This window comes from Lepidochelys kempii, chromosome 1, assembly GCF_965140265.1.
Source record: "Lepidochelys kempii isolate rLepKem1 chromosome 1, rLepKem1.hap2, whole genome shotgun sequence".
NCBI lineage: Eukaryota > Metazoa > Chordata > Testudines > Cheloniidae > Lepidochelys > Lepidochelys kempii.
Genome location: NC_133256.1, coordinates 175,723,086 through 175,736,720, shown reverse-complemented (window position 1 = coordinate 175,736,720; position 13,635 = coordinate 175,723,086). Strand labels below are relative to the sequence as shown.

General features: G+C 43.2%; 1 protein-coding gene across 2 annotated transcripts in view; it reads right to left on the bottom strand.

Annotated features, from left to right (window-relative positions):
• The window catches only part of LOC140894896 (SAM domain-containing protein SAMSN-1-like), a 67,925-nt gene that overhangs the window by 45,071 nt on the left and 9,219 nt on the right, over positions 1-13,635 (bottom strand). The window lies entirely within an intron of this gene.

The following is a 13,635-nucleotide window of genomic DNA, read 5'->3' as shown; positions in this document are numbered from 1 at the left end:
ACTCAAAGAAGACATTTAGGCTGAGGTTTATGGTTTGTTATTGTTGTTGAGTCAAATCCCTTGAAGGGATGAGTTAGGACACTAACTCAGAATGTGTGTGCGTTCTGTTGAGTAAGGGATAGTGATGCAGCTATTAACACAGACTGCCTCTATCCTGCATCCCCAATAACCAATCCGGGGATTTTATTTTTGGTTCCAATTTCTCGTAATGTGTCCTGATTCCTGTTCCTTAATGCTTCCTCACTCCACTCCTCCCCTTGTTGCACCACTTTTGTGGCTCTGCCCCTGCACACCTGTTTCCATACTCCCTCCTGTGTATCCCCTTCTTGCTTTCCCATCCTCCTATCCATCTCTCAGGGTATGTCTACACTACGAAATTAGGTCAAATTTATAGAAGTCGATTTTTTAGAAAGCAATTTTATACAGTCGATTGTGTGTGTCCCCACTAAGTGCATTAAGTCGGTGGAGTGCGTCCACAGTACCAAGCCTAGCATCGACTTTTGGAGCGTTGCACTGTGGGTAGCTATCCCACAGTTCCCGCAGTCTCTGCTTCCAACTGGAATTCTGGGTTGAGCTCCCAGTGCCTGATGGGGCAAAAACGTTGTCGCGGGTGATCTAGAGAAGACAATGGAGGTCTAGAGAAGAAGTGACTTGCCCAAGGCCACATAAGAAGTTTGTGGCATATCTGAAAATTGAGCCCAGGCCTTGTGAGTCCTAGGCTAGTGCTCTAACCACTGGACAACTGGTCTTGTGGTAAAGCACTTGAATATTGCCCTGAAGAACTGGATTCTAATCCAGTTTCTAATCCTGTTTCTGCCGGAGTTCCTAGGTGATTCTGGACAACTCACTTGAACCAAAGTCTTCAAGGATGGTCATTAATTGTTCGTTCCTTAATTTCTGGGTTTAATTTGCAAAAGTGCTGAGCATTCTCAGCTGCAATTGAAGTCAATAGGTGCGGTACTTTGAACATAAAGTGCTATGTAATGCTAAGTACTCTGAAAAAAAAAATCCTCCCTAAGTGTCTCAAATTGGGCACCCAAAATTAGTGAATACTTTTGATCTTTTCCACCTGCACAGACCCAGTTGCAAGACTGGAGCCTTAAACTGTAAACATTTTGAGGCAAGGACTGTCTTGTGAGTTTGTGGAGCAGTTAGTATCATAGTTGGGACCAATGGGTATTACTGTAATATAAGTGTGAAATATTCATTTTTCTAGGGATTTTTCTTAGTATTTCATGTTAGATCGAGGATGGCTTTTAATAAAATGAAAAAAAAAGCATTAAAAACTACTCATGAAAATCTAAATATAAGAACCAATAAATGCTTAAAACAAAGCCTAGCACATGATCTTAAATGATCAGAACCTTCCCCACTCACTGGCTGTCATTACTTCTTGTTGTGTAAAATTGAACTTAATTTGTAAGTTCAACAAGAAGTTGCAACATTTTCTGATTAATTTGGTTTTCTCTTCTTCTCATGAAATATATGCAATCAGATTATTATTTCCTCAACCTCAACAGTATTCAGTGAATTTTTTCTACACATTTGTTTGATCAACTGTTCTCTGAATTTTAGCAGTTTGAGCTACCTTGGTTAGTTATGATTGATCAGTTTAATCACAGACTATCGCTCCTGTTCTCACAGTGGATGACAGTGTAATTAAACTTCCAGTGTGAATACTTGTGTGTACAAATCTGCAATTTGTCTTACATATGTATTAGAGAAAGCAAATTTGATATTCTCTTTCCTGGCACTGTTTTTCAGTTGATATTTTTCTGTCCCTTTCTAAACCAAATGCAAAGCCAACAGCATTCAAGTTACATTAAGAAATTAAACAAAACAAGTTCACCCTTCCCTACTAGGAATTCAATTTGTCCAGGCTTAGGAGGTTCTCAGAACAGCAATCCTTCTTTCACTAGAAGATCACTAGAAGGAGACCAAAGCCCTGAGGTAAGTGGGGAAGCAGGATACCGGGAGGAAGCACGAGCAGGAGCGTGTGAGAGAGGAGGGGCGAGAACTGAGAACGAGGGGTGATCAGCGGGTTATCTCAAGTGCCTATGTACAAATGCACAAAGCCTGGGAAACAAGCAGGGAGAACTGGAGGTCCTGGCAAAGTCAGGGAATTATGATGTGATTGGAATAACAGAGACTTGGTGGGATAACTCGCATGACTGGAATACTGTCATGGATGGGTATAAACTGTTCAGGAAGGACAGGGAGGCCAGAAAAGGTGGGGGAGTTGCACTGTATGTAAGGGAGCAGTATGACTGCTCAGAGCTCAAGTATGAAACTGCAGAAAAACCTGAGAGTCTCTGGATTAAGTTTAGAAGCCTGAGCAACAAGGGTGATGTCGTGGTGGGAGTCTGCTATAGACCACCGGACCAGGGGGATGAGGTGGACGAGGCTTTCTTCCGGCAACTCGCAGAAGCTACTAGATCGTACGCCCTGGTTCTCATGGCCGACTTCAATCATCCTGATATCTGCTGGGAGAGCAATACAGCGGTGCACAGACAATCCAGGAAGTTTTTGGAAACTGTAGGGGACAATTTCCTGGTGCAAGTGCTGGAGGAACCAACTAGGGGCGGAGCTCTTCTTGACCTGCTGCTCACAAACCGGGAAGAATTAGTAGGGGAAGCAAAAGTGGATGGGAACCTGGGAGGCAGTGACCATGAGATGGTCGAGTTCAGGATCCTGACACAAGGAAGAAAGGAAAGCAGCAGAATATGGACCCTGGACTTCAGAAAAGCAGACTTTGACTCCCTCAGGGAACCGATGGGCTAGATTCCCTGGGAGAATAACATGAGGGGGAAAGGAGTCTAGGAGAACTGGCTGTATTTTAAAGAATCCTTATTGAGGTTACAGGGACAAACCATCCCGATGTGTAGAAAGAATAGTAAATATGGCAGGCGACCAGCTTGGCTTAACAGTGAAATCCTTGCTGATCTTAAACACAAAAAAGAGGCTTACAAGAAGTGGAAGACTGGACAAATGACCAGGGATGAGTATATAAATATTGCTCGGGCATGTAGTAATGAAATCAGGAAGGCTAAATCACACCTGGAGTTGCAGCTAGCGAGGGATGTTAAGAGTAACAAGAAGGGTTTCTTCAGGTATGTTGGCAACAAGAAGAAAGCCAAGGAAAGTGTGGGCCCCTTACTGAATGAGGGAGGCAACCTAGTGACAGAGGATGTGGAAAAAGCTAATGTACTCAATGCTTTTTTTGCCTATGTCTTCACGAACAAAGTCAGCTCCCAGACTACTGCACTGGGCAGCACTGCATGGGGAGGAGGTGGCCAGCCCTCTGTGAAGGAAGAAGTGGTTCGGGACTATTTAGAAAAACCTGGACCTGCACAAGTCCATGGGGCCAGATGCGTTGCATCCGAGAGTGCTAAAGGAATTGGCAGATGTGATTGCAGAGCCATTGGCCATTATCTTTGAAAACTCATGGCGATCGGGGGAAGTCCCAGAAAACTGGAAAAAGGCTAATGTAGTGCCAACCTTTAAAAAAGGGAAGAAGGAGGATCCTGGGAACTACAGGCTGGTCAGCCTCACCTCAGTCCCCGGAAAAATCATGGAGCATGTCCTCAAGGAATCAATTCTGAAGCACTTAGACAAGAGGAAAGTGATCAGGAACAGTCAGCATGGATTCACCAAGGGAAAGTCATGCCTGACTAATCTAATTGCCTTCTATGATGAGATAACTGGTTCTGTGGATGAAGGGAAAGCAGTGGATGTATTATTCCTTGACTTTAGCATAGCTTTTGACACGGTCTCCCACAGTATTCTTGTCAGCAAGTTAAAGAAGTATGGGCTGGATGGATGCACTACAGGGTGGGTAGAAAGTTGGCTAGATTGTCGGGCTCAACGGGTAGTGATCAATGGCTCCATGTCTAATTGGCAGTCGGTATCTAGCGGAGTGCCCCAAGGGTCGGTCCTGGGGCCGGTTTTGTTCAATATCTTCATAAATGATCTGGAGGATGGTGTGGATTGCACCCTCAGCAGGTTTGCGGATGACACTAAACTGGGAGGAGTGGTAGATACGCTGGAGGGTAGGGATAGGATACAGAAGGACCTAGACAAATTGGAGGATTGGGCCAAAAGAAATCTGATGAGGTTCAACAAGGACAAGTGCAGAGTCCTGCACTTAGGACGGAAGAATCCAATGCACCGCTACAGACTAGGGACCGAATGGCTAGGCAGCAGTTCTGCAGAGAAGGACCTAGGGATGACAGTGGACGAGAAGCTGGATATGAGTCAACAGTGTGCCCTTGTTGCCAAGAAGACCAATGGCATTTTGGGATGTATAAGTAGGGGCATTGCCAGCAAATCGAGGGACGTGATCGTTCCCCTCTATTCGACACTGGTGATGCCTCATCTGGAGTACTGTGTCCAGTTTTGGGCCCCACACTACAAGAAGGATGTGGAGAAATTGGAGAGAGTCCAGCGAAGAGCAACAAAAATGATTAGGGGTCTGGAACACATGACTTATGAGGAGAGGCTGAGGGAACTGGGATTGTTTAGTCTACGGAAGAAAAGAATGAGGGGGGATTTGATAGCTGCTTTTAACTACCTGAAAGGTGGATCCAAAGAGGATGGATCTGGACTATTCTCAATGATAGCAGATGACAGGACAAGGAGTAATGGTCTGAAGCTGCAGTGGGGGAGATTTAGGTTGGATATTAGGAGGGTGGTGAAACACTGGAATGCATTACCTAGGGAGGTAGTGGAATCCACTTCCTTAGAAGTTTTTAAGGTCAGGCTTGACAAAGCCCTGGCTGGGATGATTTAGTTGGGATTGGTCCTGCTCTGGGCAGGGGGTTGGACTAGATGGCCTCCAGAGGTCCCTTTCAACTCTGTTATTCTATGATTCTATGATCTTTATGCATATTAATTACACAATATCCATTAAACTGGTGCCCTTACACTAATGTTCCTGACTTATCCTGGCATTGGAAATCCTCTCTGCGCCTCTCACACCATTGCTCAGCATTGGTATCACGTGACTTCTCCTACATTTGTACATTAGTTCTGCAAGAGAAACACAATTCACAATACAATTTATGAAGCACCTATCCTAAACCATAGGCTTGAGGGCAAAATTTTAAAGCATAATAATATCAGTCCAATAAAGAGAGTAACTAGGATCCAATGGGACTTAAAGACATGCTTACAGTTAAACATATGCTTAAATGTAGTCCTGAATAAAGATGGACTTAAACACATACTTAAATGCTTTTCTGAATCAGTGCTTAGGTACTTTACTGAATCAGGGGCAGAATCTTCAGCACTTTGTAGGCCTGAACCTTAAGATCCTGCATCACTTGCCACTGACTGTAATAGGCCTCGCGTCACGTCAAGCCATACATTTAAAATTTACCCCTGTGCAGAGGGACAAGTTGCAGCAGTTAAGCCCACTGTACAGAGGTGAACTGTATCTAAAGAGACAGGCTGCCATAGGAAGATAAGCCTTAAACGGTGTGGGCTCATTGGTCAAAACTAGGAATTTAATGTGATAGCAAAGCATAGCATCCAAAGATAGACGTGTAGTTCTTTAGAGCTGCTTCATTTTGCAAAATCAGAGGAGAGGTGATCTACCATAAAAAGATTGTTCTTCTGAAAAATCCCCCAAAAGTCACTAATAAAATACCAGACTGACAACAGAAAATGATCCAGGGAAAGGCAGCATTATAATAGCATACGTATGTAAAATACTAGCCAGACAACATTTAATTTTCTTTTGCGTATGCATCAGTGCATCATTTTGACAATTCTAGAAGATGCCAAGGGGAAGCTGTACATTCCATTGGCAGTACTTTGTCAGCAGCTGCACTTAGTTTAATTAAAATTTGACTCTCAATCATGCTTCATGCAGCAGGTATCAGTCCTTCATCTTTTTTTTTAATTGCAAATTTTCGTAACATTCACAAAGAGCAAGCACATGAAATGCTGAATTTCCACAAAACACTCACAACTATTATATTTCCCTTCAATAGACCCATGACTGCAATTCAGGAATCACTTCCCTTTCTTTCTAGCTGTAGCTCAGGAGAACCAAGTAACTATGTATGAAACAAAGCCAGCAGATCTGGCAACAGAGGCAAACAGGAACTTTCCCTTACAACAAGCTGTCAGTGAAACAGTACAACTGACATGAGCAGTTTTATTTAAAAAAATACTTACTGTAAATACAGGTTTCAGAGTAGCAGCGGTGTTAGTCTGCATTCACAAAAAGAAAAGGAGGACTTGTGGCACCTTAGAGACTAACAAATTTATTTGAGCATAAGCTTTCATGAGCTACAGCTCACTTCATCAGATGCATTCAGTGGAAAATACAGTGGGAAGATTTATATACACAGAGAACATGAAACAATGGGTGTTACCATACACACTGTAATGAGAGTGATCACTTAAGGTGAGCTATTACCAGCAGGATAGCGGTGGGAGGGAACCTTTTGTAGTGATAATCAAGGTGGGCCATTTCCAGCAGTTGACAAGAACATCTGAGGAACAGCGGGAGCTTGAGGGGGGAATAAACATGGGGAAATAATTTTACTTTGTGTAATGACCCATCCACTCCCAGTCTCTATTCAAGCCTAACTTAACTGTATCCAGTTTGCAAATTAATTCCAATTCAGCAGTCTCTCGTTGGAGTCTGTTTTTGAAGTTTTTTTGTTGAAGAATTGCAACTTTTAGGTCTGTAATCGAGTGACCAAAGAGACTGAAGTGTTCTCCAACTGGTTTTTTAATATTATAGTTCTTGACGTCTGATTTGTGTCCATTTATACTTTTATGTAGAGACTGTCCAGTTTGACCAATGTACATGGCAGAGGGGCATTGCTGGCACATGATGACATATATCACATTGGTAGATGTGCAGGTGAACAAGCCTCTGATAGTGTGGCTGATGTGATTAGGTCCTATGATGGTGTCCCCTGAATAGATATGTGGACACAGTTGGCAATGGGCTTTGTTGCAAGGATAGGTTCTTGAGTTAGTGTTTTTGTTGTGTGGTGTGTGGTTGCTGGTGAGTATTTGCTTCAGGTTGGAGGGCTGTCTGTAAGCAAGGACTGGCCTGTCTCCCTAGATCTGTGAGAGTGATGGGTCGTCCTTCAGGATAGGTTGTCGATCCTTGATAATGCATTGGAGTGGTTTTAGTTGGGAGCTGAAGGTGATGGCTAGTGGCGTTCTTTTATTTTCTTTGTTGGGCCTGTGCTGTAGTAGGTGACTTCTGGGTACTCTTCTGGCTCTGTCAGTCTGTTTCTTCACTTCAGCAGGTGGGTATTGTAGTTGTAAGAATGCTTGATAGAGATCTTGTAGGTGTTTGTTTCTGTCTGAGGGGTTGGAGCAAATGCGGTTGTATCGTAGAGCTTGGCTGTAGACAATGGATCATGTGGTGTGGTCTGGATGAAAGCTGGAGGCATGTAGGTAGGAATAGCGGTCAGTAGGTTTCCGGTATAGGGTGGTGTTTATGTGACCATCGCTTATTAGCACCGTAGTGTCCAGGAAGTGGATCTCTTGTGTGGACTGGACCAGGCTGAGCTTGATGGTGGAATGGAAATTGTTGAAATCATGGTGGAATTCCTCAAGGGCTTCTTTTCTATGGGTCCAGATGGTGAAGATGTCATCAATGTAGTGCAAGTAGAGTAGGCGCATTAGGGGACGAGAGCTGAGGAAGTGTTGTTCTAAGTCAGCCATAAAAATGTTGGCATACTGTGGGGCCATGCGGGTACCCATAGCAGTGCCGCTGATTTGTAGGTATACATTGTCTCCAAATGTGAAATAGTTATGGGGGAGGACAAAGTCACAAAATTCAGCCACCAGGTTTGCCGTGACATTATCGGGGATACTGTTCCTGATGGCTTGTAGTCCATCTTTGTGTGGAATGTTGGTGTAGAGGGCTTCTACATCCATAGTGGCCAGGATGGTGTTATCAGGAAGATCACCGATGGATTGTAGTTTCCTCAGGAAGTCAGTGGTGTCTTGAAGGTAGCTGGGAGTGCTGGTAGCATAGGGCCTGAGGAGGGAGTCTACATAGCCAGCCAATCCTGCTGTCAGGGTGCCAATGCCTGAGATGATGGGGCGCCCAGGATTTCCACATTTATGGATCTTGGGTAGCAGATAGAATATCCCAGGTTGGGGTTCCAGGGGTGTTTCTGTGCGGATTTGTTCTTGTGCTTTTTCAGGGAGTTTCTTGAGCAAATGGTGTAGTTTCTTTTGGTAACCCTCAGTGGGATCAGAGGGTAATGGCTTGTAGAAAGTGGTGTTAGAGAGCTGACTGAATGCATCCAATGAAGTGAGCTGCAGCTCACGAAAGCTTATGCTGAAATACATTTGTTAGTCTCTAAGGTGCCACAAGGACTCCTTTTCTTTTTACTGTAAATACAATCTCTTAATTATAATTCTATTTTAGCAGCACTAGCAATACAAAATTTCAAAGACATGGTCCTGGAATGTAAAAGAAAAGGTCCAGCCTCAGTCATTTACACACATATCTGCCATTAAAATTAATGGATAATGTGTCTAACTCCCCTAGGTGGCTCGGAAAATCTCAGGAAGGTATTTAAAAATACCCAAAACCATAAGGTGAGATTCACCCTGGTGATGAGGGATGGGCGCCATGTCTTCCACATCCCCTAAATCTCACAGTGGGGCTGTGTGAACAGCGTAACCACAGAGGGAGATGGGCCAACGCAAATGGAGATGATGCAGCCTGGCCCATAATGACGAGGCAGAAAAGTGGCCAAAATCACTGTACTGGAGATGTAGAGGGGACTCAGCAGATATTCAAGCCCCAGGGGCTTAGTAGTGTCTGCAGAGATATGTCACAGTGTCACACCCATGGATCGTGGGGTGAGTTGCACCCTCCCCATTACCCACTTAGTTCCTGGCACAGAGCCTGAGTACATTGGGCTTTGCATGTTAAGTGGTGATTTGCACTCATTTTCTGTATTCTGCTGAAGCGAGCCAAAAAGCATTTATAAACTTACAGCTACTACATATTCTTAAACAAACACACACCGATATGCAACAAGATCAAGGGCTGCAGATTTCAAAGCACTGGAAATATTAAAACTATGTGAAACTCAGTAGTTTCTGTTTGCTGGGTTCATGCAGATCTTTGGTTTCAATTCTAATGGGTTCACCTTATTTTCTGATTCAAGTTTAAAGGAGTCCCGAACTCCAACCGAACCAGTCACAACTCCTGATTTTTCATCCATTTAAGTATCCAAACCATGCAAATCCTGCACAATGCACAGGGAACTGACACCACATTTAGGCATAAATCAGCCCCATTCCCTCATAAGATTAGAACACCTTAATAACATTTCTGAGAGACCTCGGATGTGTTTTGAGTTTGGAACAAAATCCAAAAGCAGGCAAATTGTATGTGCCTTTGGATTGTGCAATAGACATTCTAGCCCATGTCACCTGCTCTCATCAGATCACCATCACATTCTGCAGTCCAGGACATCATGAAGGCACTAGTCACTTAATTCTGTGGCTAGGACACAGGGTGAGATGCTGGGTTGAGGGAATGAGGAGGGCGATCATGAGGAATGGGGGAGTATAGCTAGGATTTTAGTGGGTTTGAATAAAAAACAATTATCATTATGAGTCTGTAGAGAGGCTTTAGTCAGGAATTGACAAAAACTAACTAGAGGGACAGTGGGATAGTTTCTACCCACAAACAACCCAGTCAAATAAGCATGGCACAAAAACACAACACACACACCTAACATCATCCTGACTGTTTTCTGTTGTAGCCCTGGCAACCACACTTCACCAGATTGTGCGTCTTTTAGATGATTTGGGCAGAGACTGTGGGCCAGATTCTCAGCTGGTATAAATCAGCATAGCTCTTATGAAATCACAGATTTACACCTCTTGAAAATCTGGCCCTTTTTCCTGTGTAGAGTTTAGCATGTTTTGGGTGCTATTGTAATAAAAATAAGTAATAGCCACAGCTCAGAAATATTAGCTACTTACTGAAATTGGGGTAACTACAGTTATTATAATAATACCCAGCTCTTTAGTTACCCAGTTTTAAAATGTGTATTTCAGAAAAGATCTTCTTAGATTTCCCAATATGTCAGGTACGTGCATGCCAATTAAAAATTCTAAATTTAATCTGGAATTCTTTTTGAAGCAATGTGCAGGCCTACAGCAATCAACAGGGATAAGAAGTAAAACAAAAAACAAAAAAACCCAACCAATTTGATGGCCCTGTACCTTATGAAAATGCACAGCCAAAAAACTATAAAAAAAAAAAACAAACAAACCATAGTTCTGTTCAGCAGGAAACACTGACTTGTCTGCAATGATGTAGACATCTTTCTCTTAAATGTCCCCTGGGCTTGAGACAGCCAAAAAGCAGAACTGGAAGCTTTCAACTTCCTAAAATAAATTTTGCAGCACAGTGCATATTCTTTTCTCTGTTCATTACTGGATGCCCTGCACCCGCTACAATGACCTGGAGGATAATGATCACGTCATTGGTCACCACAAGACAGCCAGGGGCCCACATCAGAACTTAACTAATAGGCAGCACCTACAAGAACCATGATGATCAGGAACGGTAAGTATGCACTGTCATAGTGTCAGTCCCACGATATTAAGGAGACAAGAAGGGTAAGGTAATATCTTTTATTGGACCAACGTCTGTTGGTGTTGACAAGCTTTCCAATTTACACAAAGCCCTTCTTCAGGTCTGGGACATGTACTTAGGCCTTGCCTACACTGCCACTTTACAGCGCTGAAACTTTCTCACTCAGGGGGTGAAAAAACACCCCCTGAGCGATGGAAGTTTCAGCGCTGTAAAGTGGCAGTGTAGAAGTGCACCAGCGCTGGGGGCTGTGCTCTGAGTGCTGGGAGCTATGCCCCTCGTGGGGGGTGAGTTTTATTACAGTGACCGGTGCCATGACTACACAGCCACGTTAAAGCGCTGCTATGGCAGAGCTTTAACGTTGATATTGAAGACTTACCCTGAGAGTGCAGCTAAATATAAGATGGAACAAATTGTTTAGCATAAGTAGTTAACACATATTTCAAGGGACCAATCAAAGTGAAGTGGCCAATTAACACCTCTCCAGTCACAGGGGGGAAAAGGAGAAAATAAAGTTGGGGGGAGGGGCGGAGATGGCACCCTGGTGTTTAGTGGGTTGCAGATTGTTGTAATAAGCCATAAATCTAATGTCTCTCTTTAGTCCATGGTTTTTAGTGTCTAACAGAGTTATGAATTTAAGCTCCCAGGTTTGTCTTTTGAAAGTGTTGTGCAGCTTTCCTTTGAGGATGAGGACTGAGAAGTCAGATGCAGAGTGATCACTTTGTGAAGTCTTCATCCATAGGTGATGTGGTGTCTTTGCCTTTTATCATTTTTCTGTGAGAGTTCATTTGAGAGTGTAGTGATTGTCTGGTTTCACCCACATAGTTGTTATTGGGGCATTTAGTACATCAGATGTTGTGATAGGTTTGTGTAGGACCCATGGATCTTGAAAGGTGTGTTGTGGGAGACACTGGTCATTGTAGCAGTAGTGATACATAAACAGGTTTTGCATCAGGGACAACAGTGACAGACAGGGGACAATGCCAGAATGTGAGTAGAAAACTGGAGGAAGCAGCCAAGAACTTGCTGCAGGCAGTGTGTGTGAGTGTGTGTGTGTGTTTGTGTGTGTTGGGCGGGGGGGAGAGAGAGAGGGGAGGGAAGCCAGGAAGAAAAGCATGATGGCAGCTGAAGACTGGGAGAGCTAGGCCAAGGTAGTGGCTGTGAGCAGGGCTGAGAAGGAAAGCAGGTCAGCAGAGAAACAGCTGTGCAACTACATAGTATTGCTAACAAAGGCTCAGGACAGATGCTGGAAAGTGGCCGTGGTGACCAGTAGAACTGGTCGTGGGAGAAGAAAGGCCAGAGGTTGCCAGGGGTGCACAGGAGGGAAAGCAGCCTCAAACTTTGAGAAACTTAGTCTATAGTATAAGGGGAAAGTATATGAAGAAGCTTCCCTTCAAATTAATCATATAATAAAATAGTAAATAGTATAATAAAATAGTAACAATATCTAAGTTTGGTCCCAGGCTGGAAAAGAGTCCCAGTCTGTGTACTGAGAAACTGTAACCTGCTTGTACCATCTGTCAGGGTGAGAAAAGCTGTATAATTCAACTCTTTCTTAGACTAAGAGTTTAGGATTTAGAATGCATGTTTCTATTTTTATTTCCTAAGGTAACTAACTTTGACCTTTAAGCCTACCACTTATAATCACTTAAAATCTATCTTTCTGTAGTTTATAAATTTGTTTTATATTTTACCTAAAACAGTGTCTTTTGGTTGAAGTGCATGGGAAATCTCAGCTCAGTTTACAAAGGCTAGTGTGTGTCCTCTCCATATTGAGGGAGGGGCAGACTGGGTAATGAACTTATACTGGCCAGGCTTCTGACCAGTGCAAGATGATACAGTTCTGGAGTGCGGGACTGAGGAGTGAGGGGGATTGCCTGGTGTCTCTTTATTGTTGGTTCATGAGTGGCTGGGAGATCATTCATGTGACATAGTAGGGTATGTCCCTGCCTGTGGATGGCTGTGTAAGTGCAGTGCCTGCCAGAGGCTTGTAACGTGACATCAGCATCACAGTGTGAGGGCCAGCCCAGGCTGGTGGGATAGAGGGCTCAGCAGTCCCACAGTCCAGGTTTCACCCCAGGGACCCGGTCACAGTAGGCTAGCCACACAGCTGTCTGAAAACTTTTGGTAAACCACAATACTCATGATAGCACCCCACATGATGGTCCATTACAGTATCTTATAAAGGTTACCCATACAAGAATATATTAGTAGCGCAAGTGTGACATTAGAAGGATATACTTCAAAGAAATACCTGGGCTACTGTTTTGTCCAAGTCCAAGATCAAAATACTTCTATAAATAAATAGTATAACATATTTTGTAAAGCAATTATTTTATCCTGTACTGAATACAGTGTATGGGACTATGTTAAAAAATACCAAACAAAAACACTTTTGTTTTTTTTAACAACTGGAGGTTAGCCCTAGTGCTATGATCACTGCTTTCCGGACGTGACACTTCTAAATACACTATTTCCCTGTCTGGAGAGCAAGATTTCAAAATTATAAATAGCACAAGAAGAGTTTCTAGTAATTCACAAAGTGTTCAGAAAAATCTAAGCCACAAACAATTGACATAGTCTTTTCCTGGTGGAATCGCTTGAGAAAGAGCGAGAGACCAAAAAAAAAAAGGAACCAGCACCCTCGTAAAGGTCAAGTGCTTATTAAACTGGCATCTGATCATTTTTCCACCCTGTTTTTCAGCTGATACTTAACATTACAGTGTTTAACACTGGGCTGTAACAGTCATTTCTGTACTCGACACACTTTGAAGTAGTGTTGCGTGCAGTAAAGTAGTTTCTGTGTCTATAGGTACCTTTTAATTTTTGCAATATACTATACTTTTGCTTAAGGAGGAAGGAATAATAGATTCTATGAATAGAATCTTTCCAGGGACGCACGCTGATATCAATAATTGCACACAGAAACCATCTGAGATTCCAAAAAGCTACAAAGGTGATGTGTTTTCCCCAGCAAAATTTTGCTCTATTTCCCATTATATTTTCAATGGGTAAACAATGCAGAAAAACAC